Genomic DNA, 20,582 nt, shown 5'->3' with positions numbered 1-20,582 from the left:
TCCTTCATCCACTCCCACCACCATGACCCTAGGTCAAGCCCTCATCACTTCTGTTTTCAAGATGGCAACAATCTCCTAATGACTTCCCCACCCATCCATTCTCCATATTGATGCCACAGCCATGTTTTAAAAAAAAAACTATCTACAGATGTCAGTCTCCTACATAAAAAGTCTTAACCTAATTTTGCAGCAGGCAAAACTCAAAACCTGTCCCTTCACTTGCACCCTCGTCCTCTGTCACTCTTCCAGGTGCTGCCTGTAATTGGTGGTCCAGGCACACTGACAAGCTCACCTACTTCTTAGAACCACGGGTTTCTGTCTCTTATTCAGTGCTCTATTTCCTGTTTGAAATGCCATACTTCTACTTCTCCTTCAAGCTACACGTCAAATGTCACTCCTTCTGGGAACTCTTCCCACTTGCCCCAAGTCTAAGGCCATGGAACTTTGGACTGACCACCATTAAGCGCTTCTTACCTTCTCTTACCATTCCTGTGTCTCCCTGCACTGAACTGTAAATATCTTAGAGTCAGAAACAGTCTTTACTTCTCTATCCCTGGTGTTTACCAAAATAACTGGCACATAAGAGAACTCAGTTAGTAACTGTTGAATGTATGACTCCCAGGCAAGAAAAATCAGATAAATCAAACTTTTGGAACAGGAGTTGAGCATACTTCATGTGGAATACGTAGGATCAGGGGCGCCTGGGTGGCTCAGTCGGTTAAGCAGCAGACTTCAGCTCAGGTCATGATCTCGCGGTCCGTGAGTTCCAGCCGCGCGTCGGGCTCTGTGTTGACAGCTCAGAGCCTGGGGCCTGTTCCAGATTCTGTGTCTCCCTCTCTCTGATCCTCCCCCATTCATGCTCTGTCTCTCTCTGTCTCAAAAATAAATAAACCTTAAAAAAAAATTAAAAAGAATACGTAGGATCAGAAAGTAGTTGAGAAAGACATTTATATTTCCACTAAGGAGGGGTTTCACAATGATCAGGTCCTGTGTAATCAATGCAAGGAACAAGAAACACACACACACACACAAAGAGAAACACCATTGTTAAAAAAGAAAGATGTGCTCGTCATAACATCAGAATATACATTCCTCTAGGTTTCCTAGGGTGCAGAGCTGGCCCTGATGTACCATGAATGCACCCGTAGCCTCCTGTAGGAGGCTGATACATGGGTCCCTCAGCCCTCAGGACAACCAGGTAGGGCCTCAGGCTTCTAGGTAGTCATCTCTGACTACATTAGCCTCATTCATTTATTCCAGCATATAGAATGAATATCATTATCTTATATTATCTCAGAAAAAAAGAGATTTGAATCAAGTAGCACCAAATTAGAAGTGGTTAGTAGGAGTGCTCCACCAACAGGAGCACCAAATAGAGAAAAGGCAGAAGTTGGAAAATTATTGATTGGCTTTTAGCGACTGGTTGTCCTTAGTGCTTTGATTTCATAACCATTAGGCATTTACAGGCTTAGATTGTGGGTTACACGGCTCAGGCAGGCTGCCACAGCACTAGAGCCACAGCGGTTTGATGGCCTCCCTGTGTAATTAATTTAGCAGTTCCTCCATTTTGGTCACACTCTCTTTTTTTTTTTTTTTTTCCAACGTTTATTCATTTTTGGGACAGAGAGAGACAGAGCATGAATGGGGGAGGGGCAGAGAGAGAGGGAGACACAGAATCGGAAACAGGCTCCAGGCTCTGAGCCATCAGCCCAGAGCCCGACGCGGGGCTCGAACTCACGGACCGCGAGATCGTGACCTGGATGAAGTCGGACGCTTAACCGACTGCGCCACCCAGGCGCCCCTTGGTCACACTCTTATACACGAGAGATTGACCAAACTTCTGGTATACATGCTCTCAGTTACCACCAAAACTGAGTGGCTCTGGTCTCATTGTGAAACTCAAAGGGAAAGACATCAGATCCGGGGAAGGATTGTTTTTGTGTTCCTCTCATTGTTCATCTTGTTTCTGTTTCTCCAAGTGCAGTGAGACCATCTGATGTACTGCTGATGGCTGCAAACATGCCCTTAAGACCTCTTGGAGAACACAGCACACAAGGGAGACTGAAGTGCTAACTATCAGGAGGATAACACCAAGAGACTTAAGTCTACTCATTAGCCAGGGCATTCATGAACTAAACCAGCTGGTATCAAATAAATGACAAAATGTACCTAAAAGGGCATCAACCTATTTTGGCCAAGCAGCATATTTATTAATTTCTTGTATTTGGTATAATACCAAAAGTATTGATTCAGCAATTAACAGCAGGAGTTAATTGCTATGGCACAGACTCCTCTTTGCTCAGCCAATAAGCAATCTAAAGCAATTCTATTATCTAAAACCACCTTAGCAGGAAAGTTAAGGGACTTTTGTTGTGCAGCTGTGGCCTGATTGGTAAAGTCAGTGATAGTCACCAGAATTAAGAAGCATTGTCCTCCCGTGCATTAATAGAGAGAAAAAGCAAGCAGTAAAAAAGCAAAAAGAGTAAAGTTTTAATGCTGGAGATAAAGGTCTTGATCTGTGAACATGGGAGAGCTGTCCACTCAAGATGCTGTCTGCTTCTGGGAAGTAAACTCCCTCGTCAACTTTAAGTTTAGATCTCTAGCTGGTATGCAGTTCCAAGAATCTGGAGGACTCCCCCCTTTAAAAAAAAAGTTTGTTTATTTATTTTGAGAGAGAGAGAGAGACTGTGTGTGCATGCGTTCATATGTGCACACAAACGGGCAGGGGAAGAGACAGAGAGAGAGAAGAAAGAGAATCCCAAGCAGGTTCCAGGTTCTCAGCACAGAACCCAACATGGGGCTCGATCCCACAAACTGTGAGATGACCACCTGAAGCTGAAAACACAAGGTGGACACTTAACCTACTGAGCCACCAAGGTGCCCCTGGAGGAGACCTTTTTAATAGGGAGATGTGGACCCAAGATTCAAGTTCCTGAGGTTTGACTTGTATGTGGGTAGTGCAGAAGATCTGATATGGTCTCTTCCAAGGAGAGGTCAAGGCAGTCTTTGTTATTACTGATTCCAAATCAGAAGGATGGGAGATAATTGGAAACTTTAGACCGGAGAGTTGTAGCCAGTAGAATTCAGGATCCACTTCAGTTTATAGGTATATAACAAAACCTCAAAGACAATGAACAAGACTAGAATCTGATGTCTGCAAGTTTGTGTACAATTTCCAATGAAACAATTTTTTTCCTCTACAGTCACCCTCATCTCTATCAAAGATCAACACACTAAGACTAATTTGTTTGCAAAATAAGTCTAGTCTCATTACATTTGGACTAATTATTTACATAAATGCAGCAAGCATAGTAATCAACCATATAGGTTCTTTTTAAATCTGCTTTGAGGGACCTTTTCCTAATGAAGCTTAGATTCGACTGTTAAAAGCCTCTCCAGACTAAGAAACCAAGCCAAGAACTCACCATCAGACTTCACCTGGAACACTTACAGATTTGCATGAATTCTTGTCTTTTAAGGCTGTCCTAAGGGCTCCCAAGGGGCTGCCAGGGAGCAACCTCCTTCACCCAGCTGGTAAGTCTACAGAAAACCCTTAAGCAAGTTATCAGGCTAGTTTTTCCAAGGGGCTTTTATTGGCTGCATAAGTCATCTTTGTTCCTTCAAACTGTCTGGTTATATGTGATGGTATACATATTCTCAAATATGACATTCCAGTCAAAGATTTGGTAATACAACCAGTGTTTGCAACTGTGTCCTGTTATAAGGAGAACATTTTCTACTGAACTTATGCAAATAATTATACTGCCATGAAAATAAGAATACTCAATAGGTTTCTGAATTCTGGAGGGATCAGATAAAGAGTAAAAGTAAATGTTTCAATTCTGTTTACAAAGGCATACTTTACAAAATTACTCTAAGTCATACAGAGCTTAAGAAAAAGATAAAAGTCTTTCCTTAAATCTGGAAGAAAAAGAAAACCTTAAGGAATCAGCAAAGTTTCAAGGAACAGTTGTAAAAAAAAATTATAATCATTCTCATCAATTCATTTAATCCCATGTAATTAACTCTTGTTCTGCTTGACTCCAGTTTTTCCACTAGTTCTGGATATTCTTACTCAGTTCAGTTTTATGATCATAAAGTTATCAGAAACCTATATTCTAGAACCCTTTCCATGAATCTGTCTGAAGATGAAGTACCTTTGCAGAAGCATCAGAGTAAAATAGTAATTGTCCATAAATGACAAAAAGACTTTTAAAAAAATAGCCATGGTTATAGATCTGATGAAAGTTCATTCAATGAGGAAATGTTATTTCTGTGACATACAATAATTTTAGATAACAGTTGAACAATGAGAATACTGACAGATTTCTAGCAACTTTGAACAATTTCTAGAATATATATATTAGTAATAGACATTCATACGCATATAACCTAAGAAGGTTTGTCATCACTTATTTGACAAGCTTCCCACATAATTTGACATACCAGATAAACCTAATTAGCTTAAAATTTCTCTTTTACAAGGTGAAAGGCTAATGCTTTGAGACTTTCTTTTCCTTTTTTAAAAAGTTTATTCATTTTAAGAGACAGACAGTGCATATGTGCTAGCAGAGTGGGGGCAGAAAAAGAGACAGAGGAGAGAGAGGGAATCCCACTCTGCACCTCCAGTGCAGAGCCTGACATGGGGCTAGGAGATCATGACCGAAGCCAAAATCAAAAGTCAGATGCTTAACTGACTGAGCCACCCAGGCACCCTCTTTGAGATTTTCTAACGACCTTCTGGAAAATCTCAAAGTTACTATGAGGTCAAAAAGACTGCATTCACAATTTGATTTAGGGAAATTGTCAAAAGGTTTGAACATCTGACTAAATAGAATCTCAGATCGTTATAAAATAATACTTAATTATCAATTTAACTAAAGCAACAATAGAAGATTTTAAAGGCAAATACAGAAAATTATGTAGTTGCGAACAAAATTTAGTCTTTTAGTATTGAGAAGGCTGTGTTTTCTTAAGTTATCAAAGATCTGATAAAAACAAGTAAATACACAGTAAATTATTTTGGTAAAACTCAAACTCTTTGCTTTCCAGATTGATTACCCAAAAGTTTAAAACAAAAAACAATAAATTGCATACACTTCTTATGAAGAGAAGATCAATATTCTAAGAAAAATTTGTCCTTTTAATAGAGAGAAAGGCCAAATTCCAATTTTGTACCAGTGTACTTCTGATACTGAAACTCACTCTTTAAAATCGTGAACACATCCATTCCCATTTTAGTCAGCTTAACCGCGTATAAAATTTCTCTTCCAAGATTTCTCTTCCACAAACCTGATAAAACTCCTTTTATATCCATTCAGGTTTTGGCCTATGGTTTTCTCTTTCTCATTCTGGAACAACTGGTCATTCCACTTTCCCTACCTACTTTCCATGTATAGTTGTTTCCTTTTACCCTTATTATTTCTAAGTGGTTTTAATTACATGCATTAATTAGATTTCTTAAAACTTAAAATCCATCATTCCTACTGAAAACTAAGAAGTAAGAAGTTCTGGATTGTCTGTCACACTAGCATTCTGTGGAACTGCAAATTTAATAAATCTTTTTCACAATTTCTAGAAGTATATGCTTCCTCATAGGCAGATTCTCAGTGTGGCACAAAACATGTTTACTAAAAGACCCAAGCATCTTTAAAAGGAAGGCAAAAGTGGATAAACCTATGTTCGGTAATTATTTTTTCAGTACTTTATCTTATTTGGGAATGATGCATATTCATCACTTAACTTATTTCACTATATCTTTATGGTTTTAAGTTACCAAAAAGATTTTGGAACCTTTTTTTTTTTTTTTTTTTAGAAAGACAGAGAGAAAACACATGAGCAGGAGGAGAGGAACAGAGGGAGAGACAGAAATAATCTTTTTTTTTTTTATTTTTTTTTTAATGTTTTATTTATTTTTGAGACAGAGAGAGACAGAGCATGAACGGGGGAGGGTCCAAAAGAGAGGGAGACACAGAATCCGAAGCAGGCTCCAGGCTCGGAGCTGTCAGCACAGAGCCCGACGCAGGGCTCGAACTCACGGACCGTGAGATCATGACCTGAGCCGAAGTCGGACGCTTAACCGACTGAGCCACCCAGGCGCCCCGCGAAAGAAATAATCTTAAGCAGGCTCCACGCTTAGTGCAGAGACTGACTCGGGACTCAATCCAGCAATGCTGGGATCATGACCTGAGCCGAAATCAAGAGTCATTCAACTGACTGAGCCACTCAGGCACTCCAAGATTTTGGAAACTATTTTTAAGTAGACATACCACAAAGCATACTTATTATTGTGAAGTTCATTTATAAACTTCTATCTTACTTAGATCTGATTTACTTATTCCTAACAATTATGCTTCGATTACTTGTGAAAATTTCATGAGACATTAAACAGCTAACAATCATTTTAAGTTATTTTTCTTGTTGACAGATTCTGTAACAGAGGTAACATGTTTATTTGACTTATAGTAAACCTAGGTAGCATAAAATATTATATTTAATGCTGATAATTCTAAAGATGTGTTTGAATTAAACCAACAAACTTAAACTAGCAATTATATACCAAAGACTAACCTAGATCACATGACCTTGAAAAATATTTGTGTTAGTTTATATATTTCTGAGAGTATACTTGATTAATATAAATGCTTGTTTGTTTTTAAGCTAATTAAAAGAGCTCTTTACAAATGAATTTGGGCAATACCATCCAGAGATAGAAAAATATCACACATCTGTAACATAAACACATAGACATACACAAACATAAAGATAGATGCAGAAATCTTATAACTCTCATTTTAAAACATTAGCCATAAGACAGATATGATAATGCAAAACACTCTAGTTTATAAAGAACAATGGAGTCCAAATTGTGTTTCTGGCAGACAGAATAAGTTAAGGTTACCTCTCAGATGGCTAAAATTTTACTAATGTTTGTGGAGGAGACTTTTAAGATTTTCATTCACCTAATTTCCAAATTATCACCTTTTTTCCCTTTCTGGTCAGAATTACCTACCTAAAGTTCAGGATGCCTGGGTGGCCCAGCCGGTTAAGCATACAACTCTTGATTTCAGCTCGGGTCATGATTTCATGGCTCATGGGATGGAGCCCCACATTGGGCTCTGAACTGACAGCACAGAGCCTGCTTGGGATTCTCTTTCTTCCTCTCTCTGCCCTCCCCCCTCATCAAAATTAATAAATAAACATTAAAAAAAAAAAGAATTATCTCCCTGAAGTTCACATTTTAAGAAAGGGCTCTGAGTTCCTGGAGGAAACAGGCAGAACATTTACAACTCAAAAGCAAAGAGAAGAATGTATAAGTTTCTCCAAGGGCAGTATGTCCTCCCTAAATTCCAGATCTTCTACATTATCTGCAAGCCTTTTGAGATAAATAAGGGAGGTTTTAGTATTGATCAAAAGGACAGGTAGGTTTTGCATTGTTTCTAGAGCCAAATTTCTGTTCTCGTAATGCCTCAATTTGTACAAGTACAGTTGTTCTTAAAAAATTGGGCTGCAACCTGAACGACATCAAGAGGCTGATCCAGCCATCCAACAACCTTATCCCCAATTTCCTGCTTTATGTCAAGCAGATCTTCGACACAGGGCTCGAACTTACAAACCGTAAGATCATGACCTGAGCCAATGATCAGCCAACCAACTGAGGCACCCACGCACCCCAAACCAGGACATTCTTGATGGTGAAAGGCACTATGTACACCTACACTGGGAAAAAGGCAAATGGGAATAAATAATCATTTCATTGATGAGGTATAGTTAAATATTTATCTAATCCTGAATCTCAACCTAACTTTTGGTTTATAAAAAGCACAGGATATAGAAGAATGGGCTAAATGACACCAAGAGAGAACAATCAGATATACTAAGCCACTATGTGGGACGTCCTACCAGACTATGAGACTCACCACAAAGTCAATACGCTGGGGAAAGTGTTGGGATGACAGAACGTTCTAGATTTAAAGAGATATAAACAAATGTAATATATGAACCTTGACTGTTCCTGCAGAAACTTGACTCTAGAGTTGGTTTCAGATGGAACTAGAGAATTATTGGCAGAATAATACCATGTGTTTATGGGGAGAATGACCTTTTTGTAAGAGATACATGCTGAAATATTTAAGGTGAAGTATCATATTTGCAATTGATTGTGAACAAGTTTATCCCCCCATATATATTCATATTTAAATATATATGTACATATGTGAAGTAAAACAAATGGGAAAAATGTTAATTCTTGATGGTTGTTTATTGTACTCTAATGTTCTTCTGTTTGAAATATATAAAATAAAAATTGGAGGCCAATAATGCGCTAACCAAAATACTCAAAACTATCTAGGTCTGCTTCTGTGCATTTAGATTTAGACCCTGGTGTATTCTGAATCTTCGTAGGAGTAGAATTTTTATCCTATTCTATCTGGTGTCATTTACTGGACTTTATTTTTATGTGTACTTTGGGATTTGGGAGATTATATTAGATATGTGTCTTGATGAAAGAAATGTGTAATTATTGCAAATTGAGTATGAACATTATCCTTTAGCAGTCTTTCCACATCTATCATTTCTAATCAAAGTAGCACTTATAAATTAAACATATCCTTTTAATCTGCTCATATATAACTACGCAGAGTGTGTGTGTGTGTGTGTGTGTGTGTGTGTGTGTGTGTGTGTGTGTATTTAAACCCCAGTCTGGCATTTTGAAACTCTTTTGAAATATTTTTATGGCAGAAGATTATGATAGCTATTGATCATTTGAGGAGAACTGTGAGAGTTCACGGGACTTTATATCTAGTTTACAGTTCCCCCTGCACCAAAACCAACCAAAACAGAAATTTCCAAGGCAATGTTTCAAGAAACTACATTTCATTTCACTACTTTTTCCCCCTAAGTTTTTCCCTCACAGATGAGTTTTTCATTATAGACCTAGGTGACATGGGACATAGTCTAGTGGCTTGTCTCATTTTCCCCCCACACCACAGGACAATCTGACAAGGACTCCAGCCCATCCGAAGTGTGGGATCAATGGATTCTGATTAGAAGGTTAGATATTTTTCTCATGCCATTATTTCCCAAAGTAGGCTTCACAGAGGTAATAGTTATTCCTTGAGGGGGAAAAAGAACTAATAAAATAAGTTTGGGAAAGGCTGGGTTCAGCTAAGTAAAATTCATTTCGGGACACCTGGCTGGCTCAGTCAGTTAAGTGTCTAACTTCAGCTCAGGTCACGATCTCACAGCTCATGAGTTCAAGCCCCACATCAGGCTCTGTGCTGACAGCTCAGAGCCTGGAGCCTGCTTTGGATTCTGTGACTCCGGCTCTCTGCCCCTCCCCCACTCATGTTCTGTTTCTGTCTCTCTCTCTCTCTCTCTCTCAAAAACAAACATTTTAAAAAATTATTTTAACTGATTTCTTTGCTGCAGGACTTCTTAGAATGTTAAATATGCTAATGTACTTTACCAGTCTCTGCTGAGGGATACACCATTTCCAAAATGTAGTAACTGCAAAACTTTTTACTGTTGGGATTCTACTTCATTGGACCACTGTTCTGAGGAATATAGTGTTGGAGATGCTGTTCTAAGATGCTTCCTCGCTTAAAAATTCTCCTCACCTCCCACTCCTACTTCTTGGTAGTGAACAACCATTACTGCTTACTGAGTACACGCTATATATGGAAGAGGTATTTCAGATTGGAAAACTGGAAACTGCAGCTCAGAGAGGTTAAGCTGTCTGCCCATGGTTCCACAGCCATGAAATCTGACAGTTGGTACTCTGAGTTTGGTCCCTAAAGCTCAAGCTTGCCACCATTTTTCCTCTTCTCCTATCACCAAATTGACCACTTAAGGAAAAAGAAGTCATTTCCTTAAAGGTAGAACAGAAAATTATTTTAACTAGTCTAGTTGTAATCTAAAACCCGTAATAGACTTATGAATATATGATCAGGGAGGCCTCTCTGTGGCTGGAATGTAAATGAGCTGCCCACACGCTAGGTTGGTTCTCTATGCTCTGCCTCAGAGGAGACCCCACAGTTTGCTTTGAAACTTAACCACCTGTATTATCTGTAAATCACCGGAATGGAGCGATAGGCCATCTTCCGCGTACGTTGAAATGCTTTTTCCTCATTGCCTCTGAGTAGAGCTGGCACAAGTCTTTGTGTCACAGGCCAAAAGCCCCACGTCAGAATGTAAAGGGAAGGTTCCCAGAGGACCGAGCAGAGGGTGCATGTAGTGGAAAAACATCAACCCTGCCAGAAACCACAGGCGAAAATCTGGGGCTTCATTAAAAACTAATAATCACTTGGGATTATTCTAGTATTGCAGAGACCCTGCCCCTGCAGCCCCTGGTTTGCCAGCTAGTGAATAAGGAACCAATACTTCAAACTCCTCTCTCACATCTGACTCACTGTGCGTTTCTACCAGACAAAAAGCAAGAAGGGATCTCAGAGGCCACAAAATGGCCCTGACTTTTCTCGATCCCAACAGTCTCCAATGGAAACATAATGTGATCCACATATGTAGTTTTTTTTAATGTTTATTTTTGAGAGAGAGACAGAGACAGAGTGTGAGTGGGGAAGGGTCAGAGAGAGAAGGAGACACAGAATCTGAAGCAGGCTCCAGGCTCTGAGCTGTCAGCAAAGAGTCTGATGCACGGCTTGAACCCACAAACCATGAGATCGTGACCTGACCCGAAGTCGGACGCTTAACTGACTGAGTCACCCCGTTGCCCCCATATATGTAGTTTTAAATTTTCTAGTAGCAGCATTAACAAAATAAAAAGAAACAAGTGAAATTCATTTTAATAACATTTAATCCAATAAATCCAAACTTTTTTCATTTCAACATGTAATATAATATAGGAATGGTGTTCATAAGATACTCTATATTCTTTTTTTTTTTTTTTTTTTAGTTTTATGTATTTAAGTAATCTCTACACCCAATGTGGGGCTTGAACTCACGACCCCAAGGTCAAGAGTCACATGCTCTTCTGACTGAGCCAGCCAGGAGTCCCTATATTCTTTTTTGCTTTCTAAATCTTCAAATTCCTCTGGGTATTTTACACTTAGAGCATCTCAATTAGTTCAGTAAACCTTTTATTAGAAATATTTTATCTGTATTCAGAGTTCAGGAAATTTACAGTAGACAAGGTAGATTCACTACCCAACTAAGTTGTCCCGATCATACTTAAAAGTTTCCCAATAACTGAATAGAGCATTAGTTTTTAAATGTGTAAATTAAATTAAAAGTTTCGTTCTTTAGGGCATTTGGGTGGCTCAGTTAAGCATCTGATTCATGGTCTTGGTTCAGGTCTTGATCTCAAAATCCTGAGTTCAAGCCCTGCACCAGGCTCCATGGTGGGATTGAAACCTACATTAAAAAAAAAAAAAAAAAAAAAAAAAGAGCCACTTGGTTTGGTCAGTTGGTTAAGCATCCGGCTTCAGCTCAGGTCACACTCTCAGGGTTCGTGGCTCCGCATCAGGCTCTGCACTGACATACTGACATTTGTGGGTTCAAGCCCCATGTCGGTCTCTGCAGTGACAGCTCAGAGACTGCTTCGGATTCTTGCTCTTTCTCTCTCTCTCTTTCAAAAATAAATAAATCAACATTTAAAAAACAAAAAGTTTAGTTCTTCAGTTGCACTAGCCACATTTCAAGGCTCAGTATCCACATGTGGCTATACTACCATACAGCACAGACAGTGCAGAAGTTCTTAAGAGGGCCAGGAGTGCCCTCTGAGGGGCATTATGGAAATATGTGGAAATGCTTCTTTCTCAGTACTGTACTCACAATGAATGAACACCACAGATATTTAGTGGGTGGGAGGCCAGGGATGCAGAACATTCTGCAATAAGAAGGGCAGTCCTACACAACCAAAAACTGTCCCACACCCCAGACTCTCATGCAGGTAAAACACCTGTTTATAATTATCTGAGTCTAGAATCTGTTTGTTTGTTTACTGGTGAGAGTGAGGAGCTTGGCTTTAATGTACATTTCTGGGGACCAAATAGCCAAATAAATTAAGGGAAGTTTGTACTTTAATTAAAAGCTCTGCTGAGCAGCACCTGGATGGCTCAGTCAATTAAGCATCAGATTTCAGCTCAAGACATGATCTCCCTGTTCGTGACTTCGAGCCCTGTGTTGGGCTCTGGGCTGATTCTGTTTCCCTCTCTCTTTGCCCTTCCCCGACTTGGGCATGCGTGTGTGTGTATGTGTGTGAGGTCTCTCTCTCTCTCTCTCAAAAATAAATAAACATTTTTTTAAAAAAAGCTCTGCTGAGAATTGTCTACCATTTTAGAAAATCACATCACAGATTGAAATGCTGCTCCTACATCAGATAGCTGTTGCATTCACAGGGGTCCTAGACATAAGCAGACCATCCGACCGACTACTTCACAATATCTCCTAGGGAAAACACACCCAAGCATTTACTATTACAATACACAGTATTTTATTATCAATTATTTTCCCTTTACTTCTATTCATACTCAAGGGTTTTCAAGGACAGGGTGTTGTATTGGTTTTTCAAGTTATATTTCTAGGTAGATTAACCTATTAGTTTCTTTATTTAATGTTTATTTTGGGCGAGGGAGAGAGAGAGAGAGAGAGAGAGAGAATACAAGCAGGGGAGGGACAGAGAGAGGCAGAGAGAGAATCCCACGCAGGTTCCACTCGCTGTCAGCGCAGAGCTCCACACGGGGCTCGATCCCACCCTGGGAGACCATGACCTGAGCTGAAATCAAGAGTGGGACGCTTAACCGACTAAGCCACCCAGGCGCCCCTAATCTATTAGTTTCATTCTAGAATAGTAAAGGAGGTGTTATGAAATAAGAGTTACTGAAAGCATGCATTGCACCTGATGCATGAGAATCCTGCTCTAGGAAGCATGACTAGTTCTAGCCGATGAAGACTGCCACCTGCAGGGAGGAAAGCGAACCGAGGCTCCATTAAGGAAGCCACATTGGAAAGAATGTGGGTAAGGAAAGAGCTGCTTCAATTAAACAAATCTGTATTTTGCACCAGTAGGTCCAAAGTATTGTGCTTCTGGAAGATAAGGCTATGGATGTGACCAAACAATCACGGTTTTGTTCCCAAGCAGTTCACAGTCTAGTACTGGATGTGGGTCTGGGGAGGCAAGGATCAGGTCATGTGGGCAAGAATGATGATTTCTATGCATTTCAAACCTCTCTGCTGGCAACTTGTTCAGGTTAGCTGATCTAGGAAAATCTAACAAGAGTGCTAAATTTTATGCACATATTTTTTTTCAAAATTTATACCAACTGAGAAAATTTATATAAAAACTTAACACAAGTGTTGTATGAATACAGCCTTTTGCAGGGTAAATTTTAAAAATTAGACAGGTATAAAGAATAAAGCAAAAAGTCTGCTTCACTCCTCCCCCCAAAAATAACTATTATTTTCAGTCTAGAATATGGCCTTGCCAACATTTTATGCATTTCTATACATAAGTATGCAAATACAAATAAATGGCTTGGTTGTTTTTTAAACATAAATGAAACATAAATGAAATTATATACATACAGGCACATGTGTGTATACGTGTGTATAGATATGTGTGTATAACTCCATTTATATTTAAATATATTTTAATAGTTTTACAATGTGACTTAATTTAAAAATATATCTTGGACATCTTTCTGTGTCAATTCCTACAGTTCCCTCTCATTGATTTCAAGAGTCCATACTAACTCATTGTAAATAATTCATTCATTCTTCAACAAATATTTATTAAGCACTTACTATATGCTTAAAACTATTCTACGGGCTAAGGATATAATAGGAAACCACAAAACCAAAAGAAAAAAAAAGGCAAAATCCTGCCTTCAAAGAGCTTATATTTCAGTTGCAAGAAATAGACAATACACTTAAAAAATAAGTAAATAATATACAGTACATGAAAAAGTGAGAAATGCTAGGAAAAAGCAGGGTAAAGGGGATTGGCACTACTAAATTCAGAGTGAGGTAGAACATAATTAAAAATGGCAGATAGAACAGGCCTTAGTGAGAAGCAGGCTTGAGCAGATGATGGGGGGAGCTATGAGGACACGGGGGAAAAGAGTTTTCCAGACAATAGGAAAAGCCAGTAGAAAGGCTCTAAGGTAGGTTTCAAAGAACAGCAAGGATGCTACTGCCAGTAGAAAGGCAAGCGGGGAAGCAGGAAGACTAAGTCGAAAGTGATTGCAGAAATCTACAAAAGAGCTAACAGTGGCTTGAGAACAGGGTGATAGCTGTGCAGGTAATGAGAACAAGTCAAACTGTGAACATATTTTAAAGGTAGAGTCAACAGGATTTACTGATGGTATTCACATGCAGAGTGAGAGAAAAAAAAAATGGAATCAAACACAATTCCAATGTTTTACCCTAAGCACCTGGAAATACTCTCGTGCATTGACTGAGATGTACCTGTTCTTTATAAACTCACATTTAGGTTATTCCTGGGTCTTCTCTATTATAAATGATCCTACAAAGACTTTCCTGTTACATGTATCTTTGTGCACAGCCAGCTGGGTTTCCCCCTGAAGGATTTCACTTGTCTCTCACCTTTGGAATGAGCTGATCTAATCTCACCAACCAGGGAGGATAGGTGTTTTTCTGGGGACACACAAAGGAATCAGTGAGCTAAGCCAACTGAAACATGAAGAAGAGGTAGTCTTTTCTCTTTTGTATTTTCCCTTTCTGCATCATCCCATTCCCCAATTGATACTGTGCATGATAAAACCAAATAAGAGCTAACATTTCTGAGTGCTTAAGTGCCAGGCGCGGTGTTAAGCGATTCACAAGCATTATCTCCCTTTTATCCTCATAACAACACAATGAAGTAAATGTTTAAGTTACGTCCATTGTAAAGGTAAGAAGTAAAAGAATTCCAGGGGCGCCTGGGTGGCTCAGTCAGTTAAACATCTGACTTTGGCTCAGGTCATGATCTCACGGTTCGTGGGTTCAAGACCCGAATCAGGCTCCGTGCTGACGGCTCAGAGCCTGGAGCCTGCTTGGGATTCTGTGTCTCCCTCTCTTTCTGCCCCTCTCCTGCTTGCACTCTCTCTCTCTCTCAAAAAAATAATAAACATTAAAAAAAAAGAAGAAGAAGTAAAAGAATTCCTTGAAGGGACTGAATGTTTCCCTAGGGTCAAAGAGCTGCAAGCGATAGAACTTGGATTTTACCTGGACCATCTGACGCTGGAGCCCACAACCTCAACCATCTGTACTAGGCATGATTTAAATATAAATAAGCTCCTGTATTATTCCTGTGGGTTTTTTCTTTGGAACAAATACTTTCAATTGCATTTACAGTAAAGATTATGTCTAGCCCCCTTAAAGCCAGTGCAGGGTAATGCAAAGGGCATAGGCTTTAGAGTTAGCTCCTTCTGGTTGTGCGATCTTGGGTAAACAGCTTAACCTCTCTGAATCTTAGGTTGGTGAGTCAGGGACCTGAGAAAATGTAACGTAGCACGGCTAAATTTCTAGAGGCACTTGTGAGTATAGAAACCTCCTAAAGATTAATGTAACAATGTATGTTAATTATACTTCGATTTTTTAAAAACCTTAAAGATTTTAGATCCAGGCATCCTGTTTGTGGCTTAAGACTGGCAACAAGGTCCAGAGCGTCTACGGGTGAAATCTAGATCATTCTCTTCACTCCTTGAGGTCCCCCTGTTATAAATCAGTTTCCGTTGACATTCGGCACCCTCCCTCTCTTCCTTCTTCATGCCTTCCTCCCTATCCCTCCCTATCCTGTGTCAGAGCTGCCCCTGAAGGCACCAAAAGATCTCAGGGCCCTGGCAAGGTTTGCCTTAGAGTCAAATGATGAGAACTCTTATCCCAAGTCAATCCATGAGATTACTGGACAACTGGTACAAGCCCTTAGCACTCTCTGGGCTTCTATTTCCTCATCTCTAAAAATGTTAGTTGACTAAACTCTAAATTCTCTCTCAGAATGAACACCTTACAACTCTATCTCTAGTAGTGATGAGAAGGAAGAGTGATGAGTGGATATAGTGAACACGAAGAATCTGGTTTCCTGCCCATATTTACTGATCTGTGAGAGGCCACTGTTGATTGTCGCTGGACTGGATGCTCAACTGTTGTCCACGCAGCAAAAGCCATTTTTTGCCTGAGGAAACAAAATGTCCTGGGAAATTTCACAAAAATTGCTCTTAAATTGTCTAAAGACCTACAAATTTACATCAAGTGGGGCATTACATGAAGCCTGAGGTCCCCAGTGGTGTCTGTAAGTGTTCCTCCCCAGTGAAATTTTACAACACTTCAGAGATGTGTCCTGGGATGCTTGGTTTAACAATCAATCGTGTCAAAGGCCGAAGAGCATGTGTGGCTGCGGCTGAGTGTGGTTTGACTTCAAATCCAGGGAGCTGACTGATGTGTGAGTATGGGTATCTGCCCAGAGGAGTATGCTGAAAACAGAACTTTGGCAGGGTTACATCAATTCCCCCATCCCCTCCATCCTACAAAGGTCAGACTCCCAGAAAGACACACACACTCACACACATAAACCCCACATCCACTCTACTCCTGAGAACCACCACTGCTGAGAAAACAGATTGAAAGGAGACCCAGAGTAGGAGCCGGGATGCTGTGATTGTGGCCTGACAACCAGTGGGTCTTGACCCTGGAAATGGTCTTCTTTGGGCCTTAATTGCATTATCTGTAAAGTGAAACAGCTGCACTTGAACTTGTTAACTGACTATGATTCTTGCCTGACATACTGAGAAGCTAAGCTGGCTTTTTCCAGGCTTGGACAGGCTTTGGTAGCTACAATTGTTGTCTGTTCTGCACAATTTCCCAATCATGGGAGGATTTTTGAGCATCTCTCCACCCTGCTCCATGTGGCCCTTGTAGGAAGCACAAGACCCTACCACCCTGTCCACAATGATTGTTTCAGGGCTGAGCAGGTGAACTCAAAAAGATTGTATCAGGGGGGCATGTGGGTGGCTCAGTCAGTTAAGCATCTGACTCTTGCTTTTGGCTCAGGTCATGATCTCACAGTTCTTGAGATCAAGCCCCACATTGGGCTCCATGCTGACAGTGTGAAGCCTGCTTGGGATTCTCTGCCTCTCCCTTTCTCTGCCCCCCCCCCCCTTGCTCTGTCTCTCACACACACAAATAAATAAACATTAAAAACAAAAGAATATATCAGATGCTCACCTTACCTTTTTGATACCTATTGCTAAGACCATAATGCCCTGAAACTTAATAGTTTTAAATGACAACCACTTTATTCTCTGTCATTGTTCAGGGTTTTAGTCATGTGGAGGCTAGACTGGGCAAGAACAGCCGGGATGCTGACTCACACCCTGTGTTCACTCATGGTGGTTGCTGGTGCTGGGTAGCAGCTGAAGCCTCAGCTGTGATTGCTGACCGAGCATCTCACTTCTTCTTCCCCGTAGTCTTTCATTACAGCCTGGGCTTCTTAGGGCATGTCAGGTGTGCTCCAAGAGAGATCATTCCAAGAAGACAAGTCCCAATTTGCCAGCAACTAATCAAGCTTCTGTTTACATCATGCTTGCTAAAGTCCCATCAGCCAAAAAAGTCACACATCCAAGCCAAGAGTCACTAAGGGATAACACTACACAACATCATGAATACCGAAAAGCATGGTTCTTTGGGGTCACCAATTAACCAATAAATTTCCTTTTGTGCTTAAGCTGGTTTGAGTTGCTGCCACTTGTTGCCAAAAGACTCATGACTAATTACAGTCAAAATATCTGAATTAATGAAAAGTACAGCACAGGGAATATAGTCAATAATACCATAATAACCTTGTATGGTGACACATGGTAATTGCACCCGTGTTTAGCATTTCATAATGCGTAGAACAGTCGAATCACTATTTTGTACACCTGAAACTAATGTGTCTACTTCAATTAAAAATAAATAAACAGGGGCATCTGGGGGGCTGAGTCGGTTAACTGTTGGACTCTTTTGATTTCTACTCAGGTCATGATCTCATGGTTTATGAGCCCTGCGTCTGGCTCTGCACTGAGCATGGAGCCGGCTTGGAATTTCTCTCTCTCTCTCTCTCTCTCTCTCTCTCTCTCTCTCAATCTCTCTCTCTCTCTCTCTCTCTCTTCCCACCCCCCACCCCCGTGCTCCTCTCCCGCACTGGCATGCATGCTTTCTCTCTCTCTAAAATAAAAACAAACCTTAATACCATTTTTTTAAAAAAAGTTCTGAATTCAATTCTTGTCCTTACCTTACTGCACAACCAAAAAGTTACCTGGACTGAGATTCAGCTTCTTTCTTCTTAAAATAGGGATAATACTTAGTTCAGAATACCATTACGAAAAATTAGTAAGTTGAAAAGCCTCAGAACAATTTACAAATCCAAACGTGCTCTACAAATACATGTGCTACAAAAATAAACAGATCACAGTGATAAGGAAAAAGGACAAACTGAAAGTTTCACTCAATTCAGTTTGTTATTCACTCATTTTACAAACAGTTCTCAGATACTTCTTATGTGCACAATACTATTATAACCGGTTGGCTATGTAGGGGAAAAGATGTCCAAGCCCTCAAAGATTTTAGAGTCCAAGAGGGGAAATAGGTATGTACAGATATAACATTCAACCAAGGCCAAAAATAAAAAATGCTACTTTATTAAGAGAGGAATAAATAAAGTACTATGGAGAGAGATGGAGGGAATAAATCATTTTGAGCTGTATGGGGGTTAAGGAGAAAAATGAGGACATCCTAGAAAAGATGATACTTAACTTGGGCCATTAATGTGTTGGCTTTTGGGGTGCCTAGGTGGTTCAGTCAGTTGAGCATCTGACTTTGGCTCAGGTCATTATCTCAGTTTGTGGGTTCAAGCCCCACATTGGGCTTTGCATTGACAGCACAGAAACTGCTTCAGATTCTGTCTCCCTTTCTCCCTGCCCCTCCCCCACTCACTTGCCCATGTGCACTCTCTCTCAAAAATAAACATTTTAAAAAGGAATGTGTTGGCTTTTATATACATAGAGAAGGCAAAAGGCATTCTACAGAGTAGTCACTAAATGAACAAACGCTGGGAGACATATAAGTACATGTATGTGTACATTTGGACCAATAAAAGAACAAATGGCATTCCAAGAATAGCACACGGTCCAGGGGTTCTGCGGTAAAGGGAATATGGGAGTGCATGGTGACACATACAACTGGAGGACCAGGCTAGCACTACATTACAATGAGTCTTGAATACCAGACCAAGGATTCTGGCATTTATTTCAACAGGGAGTCACCAAGGATCCTAGGGCACAATAGTGACAAGATCAGAACCGTGTTTTGCAAACATCTGGTGGTATCATGGGATGAACCTGACAATGATATCTATACTTCTCTTTACAGGGGCAGCCCTCTCTCTTTCTCAGTCTGTGGACTGTTGGTGGGTCTGAAACCCCTACTCTCACATTCTACTCCAAGGGTGGTGAGATGAATCGATTTGGCCAATAGGAGCATTTTATCACACTAGATCACAGTGATTGGTTTAGAAAGAGGCACCTGAATCGACCTAGGTTAATTAGATTGTCTCCTGGACTTGTGTCCATTGGTATTGTTAAGGTAGTATTACATAATGCTAAAGTTTTTAGTGACCAAGAAAGCCTGCCTGAGAATGAAGCTAATAAGGAAGAAAAAGAGACATTGGTCAAAGGTAGTCAAGGACCAGTGGGTTCATTTGAGTTCCTACACAGAGCTACCCTAAAAGCAATACATTGAATTTCCAATCACATTAGAAGTGATGAAACCACATTCAATTTGAATTGGTTTTCTTTTTTTAATGAAATGATTCCTGACAATACAGTTGGCACTATGGTAATCTCTTTTAACAGTCATTCATGCATTCATTTAAAAAATATGCTTAAGGGGGCACCTGGGTGGCTCAGTCGGTTAAGCGTCTGACTTTGGCTGAGGTCATGATCTCACGGTCCGTGAGTTCGAGCCCCGCGTCGGGCTCTGTGCTGACAGCTCAGAGCCTGGAGCCTGCTTCCAATTCTGTCTCCCTCTCTCTCTGACCCTCCCCCATTCATGCTCTGTCTCTCTCTGTCTCAAAAATAAATAAACATTAAAAAAAATTTTTTTAATAAATAAAAAAAATATGCTTAAGTGCCAACTATGTGCCAGGTACCATTGTTGGCACTGAAAAATCAGACAAATATTCCTCCCTCATAGAATTTACATTCTAGAATGGATAAGGGGGTAGATTAACTGAAATTAGAATTATAAGGGGAGCGGTAGGATCCTGGAGGGCTTAATAGGCCATTTTAAGAATTTAATTTTCATTCTAAGAGACAGAAAGCCATTGGAGTGGTTTCTTTTTTAATTTTTTTAATGTGTATTTATTTTTCAGGCAGAGACAGAGCACAGTGGGGGGAGCGGCAGAGAGAGAGGGAGACATAGAATCCAAAGCAGGCTCCAGGCTCTGAGTTGTCAGCCCAGGGCCCGACATGGGGCTTGAACTCACGAACCATGAGATTATGACCTGAACCGAAGTTGGACACTCAACCGAGACACCCAGGCGCTCCCACTGGAGTGTTTTGAGCAAAGGTGGGGCATTCACCAATGCA

The sequence above is a fragment of the Puma concolor genome, chromosome A1 (assembly GCF_028749965.1).
Source record: "Puma concolor isolate L17-30 chromosome A1, mPumCon1.1.hap2, whole genome shotgun sequence".
NCBI classification, from domain to species: Eukaryota; Metazoa; Chordata; class Mammalia; order Carnivora; family Felidae; genus Puma; species Puma concolor.
This window is presented reverse-complemented; position numbering follows the sequence as displayed.